We start from the raw sequence: 19,245 nt of genomic DNA, 5'->3' as shown, positions 1-19,245 counted from the left end.
GACCTTTGCTGTCCAAAAATCTGAAGGACATTAGAAATAGAACATGTTTCACATTTTTCGGCCAGAACTCCGCCGGACCCAGTTCCTATTGAGAAATCTGTTCGTCTGTATGCTAGTCCGACAGACAAAAACCGATGTTAGGCAGCTATTGGCTACTGGCTATGAACTTCCTTATTCTAGTCCGGTCGTACATCATCACATTCAAATCCTTCGGACTTTGGTGTGATTGTGTGTGTCCAACTCCGTTCATTGGAAAAGTCCATCGGAACTCCGCCGAAAGTCCGTTGGTAAGACCGTCGGACCTAGTCCGTCGAAAAGTCCGGACGTGTGTACGCGCTATAAGGCATCATGCACACTACAACTCAAAAAAGCTGCTTCCTCAGAGCTTTTTTTTTTCTGCCTGCAATTCTTCCCAACCCCTCCATGTTATGCCATATACACGCCATCTGAGTTTTTGTCAGAAAAATTTTGGATGGTTTTTCCGATGGAGTTCGGCTCAAGCTTGGCTTGCATACACACGTTCACACAAAATTTCTCTGAACTTTGGACCGTTAAGAACGTGGTGACATACAACACTACGACGAGCCGAGAAAATTAAGTTCAATGCTTCCGAGCATGCGTCAAATTGTTTTAAGAGCATGCGTAGGAATTTTGCCCATCGGAATTGCTACAGACGATTGGAATTTCCGTTGGAAAAATAGAGAACCTGCTCTCAATCTTTTGCTGGTGGAAATTCCACCAGCAAAAGTCCAATGGTGCATACACACGGTCGAAATTTACGACCAAAAGCTCTCATCTGACTTTTGCTGGCGGGTTTCCGATCAATTGTACGGGGCTTTAGCCTATGTGTACCCACACCCTATAGGTGTTTTTAGGAGTTTAGTGGCAGTGGGGAGTTTACAGGCAGAAAAAAAAAAAAAAAAAACATAATTTTCCGCAGCTGAGCTTTTGACCATAAAAAAGCACTCAAAAGCTCTTTAAAGGTCATTAACGGCCGTTAACACTAGGAATGTCCCCACATTTACACATTCTAATGGGGAGAATTCTGTCCAATAGAATATGTTATTGCTAGAGGCGGGAATATGCATTAACGTCCATGCAAAATGCGGCTTTTTACAGCTGCTAAACTCCTGTGGGAGAATAAAGCGTCAAGAGCATACAGTGTGCATGAGATCTTATCCCTTTTTTATGAGCGCCGTCAGAAAAAGGTAAATGCCGTGTACACAAGAGCGGAATATCCAACAGAAAAAGTCAGACGGAAGCTTTTCATCGTATATTCTGATTGTGCATTTTTTTTTCCAAAAATTCTGCCGGACCTAGAAATAGAACATGTTCTAAATATTTCTGACGGAACCAATTCCTATCGGGAAAACCGCTCGTTTGTGTGCTGTTCCGACGTATGCTCTGAAGCAAGTACGAGACGGAAGCTATTGGCTACTGTCTATTGAACTTTCTTTCTCTAGTCCCATCATATGTGCTGTACGTCACCGCGTTATTGACGATCAGACTTTGGTGTGATACGCAAGACAGTTTTAGCGGAAATACGTCGGAAAAACCTTCATGGTTTATTCCGATGGGAAAACTGGTCATGTGTACAAGGCATAAAGCTATTCTGTCAGTTATCAAACAAAAAAAAGTGACAGTTCCCTGCAGTAGAGGAGATACAGTATAATAGTCATCTGGTGGTCCATGTCTCTTAGCTTCCTTCCTTCTAGCGCCACAGTATCTGCTAGACTTTTCAGCATTCTGAACTTCTAGGAGTGTCAGATGCTTAGATGTGAGAATTTCTGAGATTCTGACAATGTACTGTATTCTGTTTTTTTACCGTGTGCACCTACTGTATGTATATGATTGGGAAACAATACTAGACTGGAAAAAATGATATGGGTTCTATTAAGGAAGCTATATTCAAATCTCACATTTCACTGTGAATGCTTATCTCCCAAAATCACTCAGGAAATATTACAACTGTGTAGAGCCTAATTAATGTCACCAAATAGATATGCAGTTAGACATTGTATTAATGGCCTTTATTTTTATAGTTTCAACTTCCTGTCATAGTGGTTTTACGGGGTTATCTCTCAACATGACAGTCAACCAGAATTTGGCCAGGCACAACTCACTTACTCAATATCTCAATTAAAAATGGATGACTGGATGAAGTTTGAGGATAACTATATATATTCTCTTCTCTCCTCTAGGGATACAATTATTCCAGTGATTTTTTTTTTTTTTTTTTATCATCATATGTGTTATCATAAACTACATTGTAGGTCCACACCACTTCCTTTTAAGAATTGGGATCTGAGAGCTGATTTCTTCCACTCCTACAGATATAACTGGCTTCCTACAGGTGACACTGGGAATGAATATATGTAACCCCATAGTCTGCCTTTAGGATCTACTAGTTGAATTTCAGATTACCCAATATTATGAAAAGCCCCAAGCACATTCATCTCTTTTATGGCAAAATAATATTCTCCTGTTTTTTTGATTTTGGACCAAGCTGCCAGAGAACACCCATAAAACGTAGGCACCTCATCCCAATTAGAAACGTAGTTTATAAATGGAAAGAACAGAGGGGGGATTTTTGCGGTGCATGTATGCGAATTAATACAGAAAAAGAGTGGATACAATAAAATACACGTACACACGATCGGACTTTCCAACAACAAAACCGTGGATTTGTATTCGAAAAGTCTTGTCTTGCGTACACACGGTCACACAAATGTTGGCCAAAAATTATGAATGTAGTGACGTACAAGATGTTCGTGATATCTCTATTCCGAACGTTAGTTTTACAAGACCGAGCGCTTCCGGCTCATACTTGATTCCGAGCATGCGTGGACTTTTATCCAACGGACTTGCATACACACGATCAGAAACTCCTACAACAAACATTTGTTTGGCGTAAAAAATTTGAGAACCTGCTAGCCAACATTTGTTGGCGGAAACTCCGACAGCAAATGTTGGATGGAGCGTACACACGGTCAGACTTTCCGCCAACAAGCTCACATCCAACATTTGTTGTCGGAAAATCCTCTATACCAGCTTCCTCTGAACCAGAGAACATACAAACTGCCTAAGATAACGACAAAAGTGAAGATAAGGCCCTGTTCACACCTGTGCATTTTAAGTGTGGTGCCTAAAAATAAATTCTGCTTGCTGCATCTTTGATGCTCTTTCATGAAAATGCATGTTACATAGAGTTAACATCTAAAATATATGTAAAACGCAGCACACCTCAAAAGCAACATACACAAAACACACCGCACAGAGGGAAACCGGCCCTAAAGCATAAATCACAGTCAACTATCCCAAATGGATGCCAAGTAGTCGCAGGCACTCTGTAGGTTGGCTGCCTCCACTGCACATGCAAAAGTTTGTGGCCACATTTAGATCTTTGCGAGCCATTGTCGGTTAATATGCATTGCATTAAGGCAGCTCATTCATTTTTAATGAGACTGCCAATACAAGGTAAGGGTCCAAAAAACATACATGACCCTTTTTTAAACTCATTGCACCACAACACTTAGCATATGGCACAGTGATGTGCTGCAGCATGGATGTTTTCCCAGCTATTGGTATGTGTCCCAGTGCATTACAAGCGCATAAAGTGCTATGCACTAACTCGAGTTGCAGTAACATGCTGTAAAACGCGTAGGCCAGAAGAAGGTCTCTCTTTTTTTTTTTTTTTTTTTTTTTACTGAAACTTACCATATTTACAGATACCTTTGCGAGCTTCTGGAAAAAATGTGGGACTTGATAGACAGAATGTGGATGACAGCAGATTGTTTTATTAATAACTAGAGGAAATGTATAAAATCCTGCACGGTCCAAGTTGTTTGCTCTGCTGGCAGAACCAACACATTAAAACCAAAGGCCAGCTAGATGTTCTATAATAACAATGTAAAATTGCAAGGTCTGGTGTGCCTTCTGTAATCTTCTCTCCAGCTGCTCTACAAGTGCTACCTCGCTTTAAGCCTCATCTTCAAATATTTGCTTTTATATATTACAAATGTATGAAAATGTTTCGAAATTTCATGAACTTTATTACCCCAGGGAAAAGTGCACTGGGTATACTGCTGGGCCTCGTATGCCGTCGTTGGTATGCAGTGTGAAGATGTTAGAGGAATGATAAGTGTTGTTGGATAAGACTCCGTAAGTGAGAAATAAGTTGATATGGTTGAGTGATTTCAGATTAGGAATATCTAATGCTAATTTACATTTGGAAATGTATGTGGGTGTGTGAAATCTTTGCTTCACGTAACTGAAAAGATGAACCTTTGCATGCCAAGTGGACTTATACAACAGCTAAAGATCTCATTCATTGCTCCAGGCTGCCACTGTAAAAGCAGTGCAAGTTCCAGCAGAGCATTTGCACAATGATGTGTCTTTCAAACCCAATAGAGCCATAGCTGTATTAATAAACAGCCTTTAACCACCTCTCACCTGCCGTATAGTCAAATGACGGCAGGCGGGATTCCCTCTCGTTCTGGGAAAAAGGCTGCCGCTCCAGTCCCACCGATCTTGTGTGCCTGCCGGGGGCTCGCAGAGTGGCGACACAGCGCGACCCCGATCTCAGTAAAGAGCCGATGACGTGGTTCTTTACCCATTTGATTGGCTGTGTCCCATCTGACAGAGTGTGAGGAGAGGAGAACTGATCAGCGGCATCACCTTGCAGGGGAGACCTGTACAAGTTATCAGTGCCCTGATCATCAGGGCTGCCCCAACAGTGCCTACCAGTGATATCAATCTATGCCCATCAGTGATGCCAGTCAGTGCTGCCTTTCAGTGCCCACTCCTAAGTGCTGCCTAGCTGCACTGCCTATCATTGCCCATCAGTGCCCATTAGTGCCACTCATCAGTGCTCATCAGTGCTGCCTATCTGCACTGCCTATCATTGCCTATCATTGCCCATCAGAGCCACCTATCAGTGCTCATCAGTGTGCCATATTAGTGCCTCCTCATCAGTGCCTATCAATGCCACCTCATCAGCGCACATCAGTGAAGGAGAAAAATTACTTTTTTTCAATCACATAATTTTTATTTGTTTTTTTCATAATACAACAACAATACAATACATATATACCTTCACCTCAAATAATCCTACCCATACACACCTCAAAGAAAAAAAAAGAAGGCAATCCACACACTTCCATGTTTGCACCTACCAGATTGCGCTTCAATCTTTACTCATGGTCCATCATCTCCAGGGCCGGATTAACATAGGGGCTGATGGAGCTGCAGCTCCAAGCCCCTGTCTTAAAATCGGCCCGCACAGCCTGCAGCATAAGCCCGATTTTCTTCTGTCCATAAACTTCTATGGGACAGAAGTGTGTGTAAATGTAGGGGTGTCTGGCTGCATCTGTGTTTGCTCACTGTGGTTATTACAATGTCACAGTGCACAGTTCCCCCCTACACAAATGGGAGAGGCTGAGTTGGCTCTGCCTTTCCCCTCCCCTCTCCCTCTGTGAAGTCTGTGCAGTGAAGGAGCCGTGTGGGTGGGAAATTATGAACACAACACCGGCAGATAGAAGGTGAACTGGATATCTGTGAGTGATCAGCCTCCAGGGACCGTCCACATGGGAGCTCAGTGACTGGACTCTTATATCACTTACCCTTGTTTTTTTACTTTTTTTCTCCAGCAGTAGCTGTTATAACTGCAGCCAAAGTGTTTAGAACTGTGTCATCAGCCTGTGGTAGTGCTTGGCCCCTTGTGCTTTTAGGTGGGTTCACACTGATTTTCTGTGTTTTGGCCCATTGCTAGTGTATCCACAGTTTTCCTGCGTTTTACCCACAGTCCTATAGATTTCTATTAGGTTGTTTGTTTTTTCTGCATTTTCTGAAAGCGCACCAAAATTCCTGCATGCTGCATCTTTGGCGCTTTGTCAGAAAATGCAGAAAAAACCTGCAACCTGATATAAATCAATAGGACTGCAGATAAAACTGCAGATACATAAGCAGTGCAACCGACTGCAGCACACCAGTGTGAGCCCAAAGGCTTGCACACACAACCCCCCTTTTACAACATGGTCTGATCAATACTCCTGGCATACATACACACAGCCATACCATCCCAGCTCAGGAGGGGTGGGGGCTCCAGGGATTTGATTGACTATGCAGGCCCTCTCTATTCTATCCATCCGGGCAGAGTCCTGGAGGGAGTGGCAGGCTGCTGGTGGCAAGTGGCACACTGTATATGGCGACAGGCTGTGGGTGGCGAGTGGCACACTGTATCTGGTGGCTTGCTGCTGATGGCAAGTGGCACACCATATCTGGTGGCTTGCTGCTGATGGCAAGTGGCACACTGTATCTGGTGACAGGCTGCTTGTGGCAAGTGGCACACTGTATCTGGTGGCAGGCTGCTTGTGTCAACTGGCACACTGTATCTGGTGGCAGACTGCTGTTGGCAAGTGGCACACCATATCTGGTGGCAAGTTGCTGGTGGCAAGTGGCACACCGTATCTGGTGGCATGCTGCCGGTGGCAAGTGGCACACTGTATCTGGTGGCAAGTGGCACACTGTATCTGGTGGCATGCTGCTTGTGGTAAGTGGCAACTGTATCTGGTGACATGCTGGTGGCAAGTGGCACACTGTATCTGGTGACATGCTGCTGGTGGCAAGTGGCACACTGTATCTGGTGACATGCTGCTGGTGGCAAGTGGCACACTGTATCTGGTGACATGCTGTTGGTGGCAAGTGGCACACTGTATCTGGTCACATGCTGTTGGTGGCAAGTGGCACACTGTATCTGGTGGCAAGTGACACACTATCTGGCATGCCGCTTGTGGCAAGTGGCACACTGTATCTGGTATGCTGCTTGTGGCAAGTGGCACACTGTATCTGGTGGCAGACTGATGTTGGCAAGTGGTACACCATATCTGGTGGCATGCTGCTGATGGCAAGTGGCACACTGTATCTGGCGGCAAGTGGCACACTGTATCTGGTGGCAGGCTGCTGGCGGCAAGTGGCACACTGTATCTGGTGGCAGGCTGCTGGTGGCAAGTGGCACACTGTATCTGGTGACATCCTGCTGGTTGCAAGTGGTACACAGTATCTGAGGGCAGGCTGCTGGCGGCAAGTGGCACACTGTATCTGGTGGTAGGCTGCTGGTGGCAAGTGGCCCACTGTATCTGGTGGCAGGCTGCTGGTTGCACGTGGCACACTGTATCTGATGGAAGGCTGCTGGTGGCAAGTGGCACACTGTATCTGGTGGCAGGCTGCGGGTGGCAAGTGGCACACTGTATCTGGTGACAAGTGGCACACTGTATATGGTGGAAGGCTACTGGTGGCAAGCAGCACACTGTATCTGGTGGCAGGCTGCGGGTGGCAAGTGGCACTGTATCAGGTGGCTGGCTGCTGGTGGCAAGTGGCACACTGTATCTGGCAGGCTGCTGTTGGCAAGTGGCACACTGTATCTGGTGGCATGCTGCTTGTGGCAAGTGGCACACTGTATCTGGTGACATGCTGCTTGTGGCAAGTGGCACACTGTATCTGGTGGCAGCCTGCTGGTGGCAAGTGGCACAATGTATCTGGTGGTAGGCTGCGGGTGGCATCTGGCATGCTGCATCTGGCGGCAGGCAATGGTGGCAAGTGACACGCTGCATCTGGTGGGAAGTGACAAGCTCAGGTTCCCACTGATTCTGCATCATGGTGAGCTATTTCACTATATATTAAAAATTTAGTAATAGAAATAATGGAATTTGATCATCCTGACGCCATATCAAGCATAGTGTCAGAATGATTTTAAGTGCTAACACCAGCCATTTGCCCGAAAAATCACCCCCGCCACCTATTTTCCCATCAACCCCGAGACTGCATCCCCCTCTCATCTATTTTTGTAAAGGGGGGTGTCCCTGAATGGCAGCTTGGAAATGTGGTCGCCCTATGTTGCTGTTGTTGAAGCAGCACGGCTGATATTCCTGGTGAGAGTATATTCAATTTGTTTTAGCAAAACATTTTTGCATTTTCATTTTGTTTCCGGAAAAAGGCCCACCAAAATCCTCAGCACCAGGCCTATGATGCGCTTAATCTGGCCCTGATCATCTCATCGATGCTCCTTAATTGGGTATATATACTTATCTCCCTGTTCTATCAGTATTATTATTTCACTCGACTAATTCTTCAACCATATTGGAGACTAACCACCAATGACAAATGTTTAAAAAATGTTTAGAACTCCTTCTGTGTTTTACATCTCAGTTCCTCACGTCTTAGTTTTTGATTAATTGCCCTAACCCAGTGATGGCGAACCCTGGCACCCCAGATATTTTGGAACTACATTTCCCATGATGCTCATGCACTCTGCAGTGTAGTGGGGCATCATGGGAAATGTAGTTCCAAAACATCTGGGGTGCCAAGGTTCTGCCATCACTGCCCTAACCAATTGATCTATCTTTGGCGGATATTTTGATATCCATTTTTGTAGTATAATTTTATGAGCCATATACATAGTTCTCAGCCACATCACATGCATTTCCGCTGGCAGGATGCCTTCCGCTATACCTTTTTTTTGTGCAAATTTTTTTTAACTAGATGCTATAACTTTTTTTGTGCAAACCAATCAAGATATGCTTATTGTGATTTTTTTTTTTTTACCAAAAATATGTAGAAGAATATATATTGGCCTAAACTGATGAAGATATTTGTTTTTTTAAAAACATTTTGGAGATATTTTATTATAGCAAAAAGTAAAAAATATTGTTTTTTTTTTAAAAATTGTTGCTCTGATTTTTTTGTTTATAGCGCAAAAAATAAAAACCGCAGAGGTGATCAATTACAACCAAACAAAAATCTATTTGAGGGAAAAAAAGGACATCAATTTTGTTTGGGTACATCGTTGAATGATCACGCAATTGTCAGTTAAAGCGACGCAGTGCCAAATTGTAAAAAGTGCTCTGGTCAGGAATGGGGTAAAATCTTCTGGGGCTGAAGTGGTTAAAGGAGAATTCTCAAAACCTTTCCGCAGGGCCATCTATGTCTCTAAATATAACATTTTAATAGTCTTAATAGTATCGGTTTCCGGAACTGGGAGGGTGGCTGGCTAATGTGTGAATTTGCATCCATTGGTTTATTTTATGTCAGTAGGAGTCATGTGGGGTCTGTACACACCGCCAGGGCCGTCTTTAATATTGATTGGGCCCTGGGCAAAACTTTTCTTGGGCCCCCCCATGCAGTTTCGCTCTCCACCTGCTTTGAGACATACAATAAATAGCAGCTAGACTTAAAATCAGTTTACTGAATTAGATCAGGCAGATTTTGCGATTGGTTGCCAGAGGTTACAGTGTATCATTACCACTCACTCACTGGTTTCTAGAGGTTACAGCACACATTACGGCTCACTGATTAGTTGCTAGAGGTTACAGCACATGATTTCTGCTTGTTGATTGGTTGCTAGAGATTACTGTGGATATGACCTCAGGGCGGCATGGTATATATATCAATGCCACCAGCCGCCACTATTTACATATGGATGTTGTTGCTCTTTACATATAAATGCCAGTAATTTACATGTAAACACAGGGTCTGCAGGTGAATCATCTGTACACAATAATGGGGCAGAGCTGGGCAGCATTAGTAGCAGCACTTCACACTGAGATATCGTGACACAGCACAGGATTAAAACCTCAAGTGTTGAGGGAATTTAAACCTGCATAGTTAGCAACTATGAGGCAGCTGCTTTGGGCCCCACAACAATGACAAGGCCCAGGGCAGCTTCCCCTTTTGCCCTGCCTTAAAATCAGCCCTGCGCACCACTATCAGTGAAAGCATTGACATGATGATTTCAACATTTTTATTTTAAAAAGTAAAGGTGTTATTTTTTCCTAAAATACATTAGGGCTATGTTGTATGGCTAGTTTAGATATAAACAGACCTTGGAAAAGTTTTTCCAGTTAGCCATCTTGGTACCTTAACTGACCTGCCTGTCCCACTTGGCACACTGCTAGGACATTGTAAAAATGTGCCAGCTAGGTATATCTCTGAGCTGTCGCCTTCCATTTTTTTTAAAAGTAGGAAAATGAGCTGCTTGTATTAGTAGTTTAATCTGCTGAACACGGTGATTATATCTCATTACACAAGAAGAAAACAATTCTTCAGCATAATTGCTAATATCTCATTTGGGATATATTCAGAGTACTCTCATGTGCTTCTATTGTAAAGAAAGGAAACTCTTTCTAAACAAACTCCGGTAAACAAGTCTTAGACAATGACAATGGCTGGGCCTTTATATTCTGGGTTATTTGCACCACAAGTGATTAAACAACTGGTAATGTGTATAATTCTAGCCATTCTCAATGTGCAATTACATATAATGAATGCAGCAGTGTCAGCATGGTTTATTTATGGATATGTAGAGAAGATGTCTTTTTGGAAGTGTGGATTCTGGTGACACGATGTTTCAGGATTGTCAGTTCAGTTGCAGATAAAGATGTATGTTCCTATAATGTTCCTATAATGTTTATATCTTTCTCACTCTCCTGTATCTTGTCTTTTTCTTTATTTATTTTATTTATTTCAGGTACTTATATAGTGCCATCAATTTATTCTCTCTGCTGTCATTTGTCTCCTCCCTTTCCCAGAATCTCTTTCCCCATCTATTCTTTACCTTCTCTCCTCTTACTTATGCCGCGTACACACGACCAGACTTTTTGACATAGCCTGACATAGAGGTCCGACGGAACGAATCCGTCGGACAATTTGATCGTATGTGAGCTCCATCAGACCTTTTCTTGCCAAAAATCCGGCAGACTTTAGAAACATGTTTTAATTTATCCCGCCAGAACTCAGCTGGACCCAGAAATCCATTCGTGTGTGTGCTAGTCCGACAGACAAAAACCGACACTAGGGCAGCTATTGGCTACTGGCTATGAACTTCCTTATTCTAGTTCGGTCGTACGTCATCACGTTCGAATCTGTCCGACTTTGGTGTGATTGTGTGTGTCCAAGTACGTTCATTCAGAAAGTCCACCGAAAGTCCGTCGGGAAGACTGTCGGACCTAGTCTGTCAAAAAAGTCCAGTCGTGTGTACACGGCATAACGCCTCTCCCCAGCTCCTCTCTTCCCTCTTGTTTTTATTCCTGCCCCTTCTTTATCCTTCTACTCAGTCAGTGGCGGCCTGTGCATTGTGGGTGCGCGGGCACCGCCCTCCGACACCTCAGTAGCCCTCCCTATTCATGTGCCCGGCCCCTTTCAGGACACCGGACACATGAAATACTATGGCGGGGATAGGCGGGTGTGTATTTTAAAGCATGTGATTAGAGCCAGAGGCGGATTTTCCACCGGAAAAATCTTGTATGGTTTTTCCGATGGAATTCTGCTCAAGCTTGGCTTGCATACACACGGTCACACAAGTTCTCTGAACTTTCGACCGTCAAGAATGCTGTGGCGCACAACACTACGACAAGCCGAGAAAATTAAGTTCACTGCTTCCAAGCATGCGTAAAATTGTTTCCGAGCATGTGAAGAAATTTTGTGCGTCGGAATTTGTACAAACAATCGGAACTTTCGATCAGAAATTTTTCCGACCGAAAAATAGAGATCCTGCGCTCAATCTTTTGCTGGCTGGAATTCTGACAGCAAAAGTCCGATGGAGCATATACATGGTCGGAATTTCTGACCAAAAGCTCACATCTGACTTTTGCTGGCAGAATTTCTGATTATGTGTATGGGGCTTAATAGGCTTCAAAATAGGGTGGGCTTGGGGGGGGGGGGGGGGGAGAGCACTGCGTCCCAATCCCACCCTGTTGTGTGGCATAGCATATTCATTTTCGCTATTTTCACACTAACGTTCCTCCCTGCCAAACAGCAGGTAGATCAGTGAGACCTGTCTCACGACTTGCTAAAGCATTAGGCGATCCTATTGGATGCCTAATGCTTTGGCAGAAGAGGAGACACAGCGGAGGAAGCCTAAGGGTGAGCCGAGCAGACACAGGAGCTGCAACCGCCGCTTCCCACTGAGGAGGAGAGCCACCGAAGAGGAGAGCCACCGAGGAGGAGAGCCACCAATTCTCACCGAGGAGGAGAGCCTTCCTGTCTCTCTCCTCTCTTTTCTTTTCCACATCCTCTCTCCCTCTCCATCTCAGTCCTCTCCATCTCAGGACTCTCCATCTCAGGACTCTCCATCTCAGGACTCTCCATCTCAGTCCTCTCCATCTCAGGACTCTCCATCTCAGTCCTCTCCATCTCACTCCTCTCCATCTCACTCCTCTCCATCTCACTCCTCTCCATCTCAGTCCTCTCCATCTCAGGACTCTCCATCTCAGCACTCTCCATCTCAGCACTCTCCATCTCAGCACTCTCCATCTCAGCACTCTCCATCTCAGGACTCTCCATCTCACGACTCTCCATCTCACGACTCTGCATCTCAGTCCTCTCCATCTCAGTCCTCTCCATCTCAGGACTCTCCATCTCAGGACTCTCCATCTCAGGACTCTCCATCTCACCCACTCTCCATCTCAGCACTCTCCATCTCAGGACTCTGCATCTCAGTCCTCTCCATCTCAGCACTCTCCATCTCAGGACTCTCCATCTCACCCACTCTCCATCTCAGCACTCTCCATCTCAGGACTCTGCATCTCAGTCCTCTCCATCTCTCTCCTTCTCTCTCCTCTACCTCTCTGTCTCTCTCCTCTCATGTTTCTTCTCTGTCTCTCTTCCCTCCTCTACCCCCCTATTTCTCATTCTTGTTATTTTCTATCCCTCTATAGTTCAGTTCTCAAGGGATGGTTGCACCTTGGTTGGAGCACCCTGCTCTTACTGAGTATGTATTCTTTGTGTTTGGGGAATATGTGCAGTGGTTTGGAGACTTGGAGCTCTTTATCTCTCTTCCTCCTATTTGAGGTGGTTTGGGGGTCTAAGATTTGACAAGCAATATGGATCATCTGGAACACACTGTGTGATCCAACAGGCAGTCTCCTTTCATCTTGATCAGGTTAGACAGTCCATAAAATTTGCAGTTGGAAGTCTTCAGTTAGTATTTTTTTTTCACTGGGTATAGGTCAATGGAGTTCGGATTACATGTTATGCTTAAAAGTGTATATTTTTCTTTCCACTTTAAATAAACATTTTGCAGAGATTTGCATGAAAAAGGACCATAAGATCCAGAAATGTAGGCAGCTAAAGTCATAAGCAAAGCTCAACATTCCCTGTGAACATCAAATATTGCCCTGTCTGATCTCAACTCTCAAGCCCTAATTCTACTGGCAGGATTACCATGTATTTACAAAATGTTCCAGGGTGTACAAAAGGGATCAATCTACAAATGCGTGCTAGCCCTTGTACACACGGTCGGACATTCCGAAGGAAAATGTCCGATCGGACCGTGTTATCGGATAATGCGACGTGTGTGGGCTCCATCGGACTGTTTCCATCGGAATATCCGACCGACAAAGTTAAAGAGCTGGGCTATAAAATTTTCCAACAACATGATCCGATCGGACTTTGTCTGATCGTTTGTAGAGAATTCAGATCGGACAAAGTGCCACGCATGCTCAGATCAAATTCCTAGACCAAAGCTATTGGCTACTAGCCTGAACGTAGTCCCATCATAATTAAAAAACGTCAGCACGTTACGAACGATTGGATTTTCCGACAACTTTATCCGACAGTGTGTATGCAACACCAGTTTCGGACAAAAACCGTTGGACAAAATCCGACGGATTTTGTTGTCGGAATGTCCGACCGTGTGTACAAGGGCTTAGAGGTTTGACCATAGTTTAAGGGTTTTTAAAAAAAATATATATACTGTATGAATGTAACAAACATTTGCACAGCAGTAACAAAAAATTGCCACATTTTGTGTAATATTATAACCTATGATTTTAAATGCCATCTAGTGGCCATAACGCTGTATTTTTCTTGAATTAGGTATTTCGGGTATTTCCACATTTTGGCCACCAAATGGCGCTTATGATCATAGGAAATAATCATCTTGCACAAAATGCAGAGATATTTTAATGTCTGTGTTTCACTGTGTAAATATTTGTCACAATCATACATTGAATCTTTTTTATTAATAGACCTCTAATGCCGCATACACACGATCGGACATTACGACTACAAAATCCCAAGGATTTTTTTCTGACGGATGTTGGGTTAAACTTGTCTGGCATACACACGGTCAAACAATGTTGGTCGGAAATTCCGAACGTCAAGAATGCGGTGACGTGCAACATGTACGACGAGCCAAGAAAAATGAAGTTCAATAGCCAGTGCTGCTCTTCTGCTTGATTCCGAGCATGTGTGGCACTTTGTGCGTCGGAATTGTGTACACACGATCGGAATTTGCGCAAACGGATTTTGTTGTCGAAAAATTTGAGAACCAGATCTCAAATTTTATGCAACGGAAATTTCAATGGAAACTGTTTAATGGAGCCTACATACGGTTGGAATTTCCGACAAAAGGCTCCCATCGAACATTTTCCATTGGAAAATCTTACTGTGTCTACGAGGCATAAGTGTTAATGAAATAACTCCAGGCTGGGCATTTCCCCTCTTGTTTATTCCCCAATTCTAAAATGCACCCTCTATAGGTCACTATAGACTTTACTGTTGCTTACATACAGTGCATCCTTAGAGTATTCACAGTGCTTCACTTTTTCCACATTTTGTTATGTTACAGCCTTATTCCAAAATGGATTAAATTCATTTTTTTTTCTCAAAATTCTAAAAACAATACCCTATAATGACAACATGAAAGAAGTTTGTTTGACATCTTTGCAAATTTTATTAAAAATAAAAAACAAACAAATCACATGTAAATAAGTATTTGCAACGTTTTCAAACTAATATCTTTCACATTGTCATTATGGGGTATTGTTTGTAGAATTTTGAGGAAAATAACGAATTTAATACATTGTGGAATAAGGCTGTAACATAACAAAATGTGTAAAAAGTGAAGCGCTGTGAACACTTTCCGGATGCACTGTAGAGCTTGATATACAGTATTATTTAACCACTTGAGATCCGCGCTATAGCCAAATGACGGCTACAGCGCGGATCTCCTTTTCCGGGACGACGTCAATAGACGTAGTCCCGTGCACGAGCGCCCTGCACGCCCCCTGAGGGGCGCGCACGGCACGCTCTGTGATCGGCGAGTCTACGAGACTCGCCTGATCACCGATCCGTGCAAGGGGTCGATCCCGACCCCTTATCACGTGATCAGCTGTCAGCCAATGACAGCTGATCATGTGATATAACGGAGCCGGTAATCGGCTATTATTCCTCCTCGTGCTGACAGCGCGAGGAGAAAAAAAAAAAAGCCGATCACCGGCGGCCGTGATCGGGACATCAGTCCCAATCACGGCCAGCCCTGCCAGTGCCCACCTGCCCCCTGTCAGTGCCCACCTGCCCCCTGCTTTGCCTGCTTAAATAAACAATGTGTGCCCCCTGTCAGTGCCACCCAGCAGTGCCCATAGTGCCACCCAGCAGTGCCCATAGTGCCACCCAGCAGTGCCCACAGTGCCACCCAGCAGTGCCACCCAGCAGTGCCCACAGTGCCACCCAGCAGTGCCCACAGTCTGCCTAAACAAAGGTGATGCACCCCAGTGCCACATATCCGTGCCCAGCAGTGCCGCCCATCAGTGCCCAGCAGTGCCGCCCATCAGTGCCCAGCAGTGCCACCTATCAGTGCCCAGCAGTCCCATCTATCAGTGGTACCTATCAGTGCCCCTTAGTGCCACCCATCCGTGCCACCCATCCGTGCCACCCATCTGTGCCACCCATCCGTGCCATCTTATCTGTGCCCGTCTTTGCCCATCAGTGCCGCCTTATCTGTGCCTATTAGTGCCACCTTAACTATGCCTATCAGTGCCCACCAGTGCAGCCTATCAGTGCCCACCAGTGCAGCCTATCAGTGCCCACCAGTGCAGCCTATCAGTGCCCACCAGTGCAGCCTATCAGTGCCGCCTCATCAGTGCACTTCAATGAAGGAGAAAAATGACCCGTTTGCAAAATTTTATAACAAACTATTAAACATGATTTTTTTTTTTTTTTTATTTGCATCTTTTTTTGTTTGTTTAGCAAAAAATAAAACTCCCAGCTGTGATTAAATGCCACCAAAGGAAAGCTCTATTTGTGGGAAAAAAATGATAAAAATTTAATTTGGGTACAGTGTTGTATGGCCGCGCAATTGTCATTCAAAGTGCATCAGCGCTGAAAGCTGAAAATTGGTCGGGGACTGAGGGGGGTTTAAGTGCCCAGTAAGCAAGTGGTTAAAGTAACACCACAATTGATAACATCACATAATGTAAGAAAATTTGGTTTGTGATTCTTTTCCATCACAATTAGCTTATGTATCCAATACTAAGTATTTTCTTTTAGAATTTCTTGATGAAAAACAATAAATATCCTTTTAAAAGCAGCTCAACACCAAACAGGAAACGGATCAGTTTTGGACTTTTAACTCAAAGAAATGGCACTTTAATTTAGATGCACTGCTTTAATGGGAGGAATCGTTCAATGCTAATGCACCTTCAGACTGTTTTATGTTGCAACACATTTCAAATGGAAGAACTGTCATTATTTTTCCATAAAATTACATTTTATTTGAAATTTTGAATACAGAGGTGCCAACTATTGTTGGCCATCACCTTGTTTTCTTAACAGATCATTGAAATGAAGCAGATCCCTATATTGGGCGCCACAGCTAACTACCTGAGTTTTTTGTAATGTGCCATTGCCCTGGTCTTACGTAAAGTGGCTTTAAACCACTGAAACATTTTTATTTGCATTTTATTTTTTCTACCCTGTAAGGTAATGCCATAATGTGCTAGTATGCATCGCACTCGTCACTCATGCACATGCACGCGGGAGTCGCCGTTAACGGCACAGGGCTCTGAAGGAATGGCTGTTCCTTTGGAGCGCAAAGGCCAGTGATGTCACTGGCTGCATGTATACTAAATATCTCCTTAATGGCACACGTTTAGGAGATACAGTGGCTGCCGCCGATATTGTGTCAATCTTGCCAAGATTGACACCCGTGAGCCTGTCGTGGGAGCCAGCGCCGAGCTATGTCACTCCTCCTGCTCGCCACCCCAATACATTACTGTGGATATGCGGCATCTCGTGGGGGCTGCGAGCACGAGAAGCACAGCTCCCATCAGTGATTTCCAGCGAGATCCCATTGTCCTGGAAACACAATATCGGCAGCACCTACTGTATTTACACTACCTATAGGTAAGCCTTATTATAGGCTTATCTATAGGTAAAATGCAGAGATGGAAGTTTATGTCCACTTTAAGACTTAATAATTGGGTGCTTGAACCATAGAAATAGTTTTCTCTGTTCACAGCCAATATTGAAAACCAGAAACCAAATCTGAATTTCAATCAACACTGATGCCAGTGATCTTTTCATGTCTAAGGGCTGTAATTCTTCCCACTAACCACCAATATAAGGGTGTGCTTCTCTATGACTCTTAATATAAGGGGACATGCTTCCCACTAACCAACGATGCATGGGACATTCTTCCTACTGACCCACCAATGGAAGAACCATTCTTCTCATTGACCACCAATGTAAGGGGTATTCTTTGCACAGATCCACAAAGTAGCAGGTTTATTCTTCCCTCTAACCACCAATGGAAGAAGAGCTTATTCCCATGCGACACTCAGTGTAAGTAGAATTCGTCCAACTGACCACAAATGTAAGGAGCAATCTTCTCACTGACCCTCAACATAAGGAGCATTCTTCCAACTGGCAACCAGTGTAAAGCCTCATACACACAATAGGACTTTGTACAAACTTTCCCTTGGATTTTTGTACAAAGGGCGTCGGCCCTGAACTTGTATTGCATACACACAGCAGGACTTTTTCAGCCAACTTTCACCAAATCATGTGGTTTTTCTGCTCTTTACCGCCACCTTTGGTCAACTTCTGTATTGTTGTCTGATCTTTTGCTTTGGTTCTGAGCATGCCTGTTTGTACTTTGTACAAAAATCCTATTGGTTTTCTGTACACACGATCAGACTTTGCTCCATCGGACTTTTGTTGCCAGAAAGTTTGTCCGTTCGCACAGTCAACAAAAGTCCGATGAAAACCAAAAAAGTTTGTCCGATGGAGCGTACACACGGTCAGATGTTGCTCCAAAACAGCTAATTTGCATGTTTGTTGTCAAAAAGTCTGATCGTGTGTATGGGCCTTAAGAGGGGATATTCCGACTGTGTGTGGTCTCCATCGGACTGTTTCCGTCGGAATATGCGACGGACCAAGTTTTCCAACTTGCTGGTAAAATTTTCTGACAAAATGCTCCTATCGGACATACTCCGATCATGTGTAGCCTACTCCGATGAACAAAGTGCCACGCAGGCTCAGATCAAATTCCTAGACCAAAGCTATTCGCTACTAGCCTGAACGTAGTCCCATCGTAACGAAATAACGTCATCACATTATGTACAATCGGATTTTCCGACAATTTAGTCCGACCGTGTGTATGCAACATCACTTCTGGACCTCTTCCGGAATGAATCCGTCGGAATTACTCCGACGGATTTGGTTGTCGGAATCTCCGACCGTGTGGACAAGGGCTAAGAGGGCATTTTTCCCCCTGACCACCAATATAAGGAAAATTCTTACTAATGACCACAAATGTAAGGAAAATTCTTACTAATAATATTCTTCCCACTGATCACCAATGTAAGAGGCATTCTTCTCACTGACAACCAACGTAAGGAAAATTCTTCCTAATGCCTACTAATGTAAGGGACATTCTTCCTACTGATCACCATTGTACTGGGCATTCTTCCCACTGACCACCAACGTAAGAGGCTATTCTTCCAACTGATCACCAATGTAAGAGTCTGTTCTTCCCAATAACCACCAATGTAAGTGGACATTCTTCTTAATTAATCAGCCTTGAGTGACAGGTTAATTATTTTAATTACTATTCTAGCTACAACTAATCATGCTAATGTGCTGGTTACTTTTGATTAAATTATTTTTAGTGGGGATTTCATGGGATTTAATAACTATTTTAAGGGTTCCTCCAGGATAAACAGGCTTGTTTATGGTGTGCTTCTTCCGCCATTTTTTAGTATCTGATTCTTGCCACTTTAGTTTGTTTGCTTTAAAACCTTAATTTACATGTAAATGGACCACTAGTTTAAAAATATGTTTAAAAAAAAGTAATTTCAGAGTAGTATTCAAATGCATTGGCAGTATGAGCTTCAACTGTTTTGAGATGCAGATAATTTTTTTATCTCAGCAGTCTCACTGCATAAAACATTTCTAGGTTGCCAAAAGTAC

The 19,245-nt window shown here is 43.9% G+C and overlaps 1 protein-coding gene across 6 annotated transcripts in view; it reads left to right on the top strand.

Annotated features, from left to right (window-relative positions):
• The window catches only part of FAT3 (FAT atypical cadherin 3), a 994,495-nt gene that overhangs the window by 489,302 nt on the left and 485,948 nt on the right, over nucleotides 1-19,245 (top strand). The gene's annotated exons all lie outside the window — the stretch shown is intronic.

The sequence above is a fragment of the Lithobates pipiens genome, unplaced genomic scaffold (genome assembly GCF_037356315.1).
Source record: "Lithobates pipiens isolate NorthernLeopardFrog02 unplaced genomic scaffold, aLitPip1_a1.2 Scaffold_17, whole genome shotgun sequence".
Lineage (NCBI taxonomy): Eukaryota > Metazoa > Chordata > Amphibia > Anura > Ranidae > Lithobates > Lithobates pipiens.
This window is presented reverse-complemented; position numbering and strand designations above follow the sequence as displayed.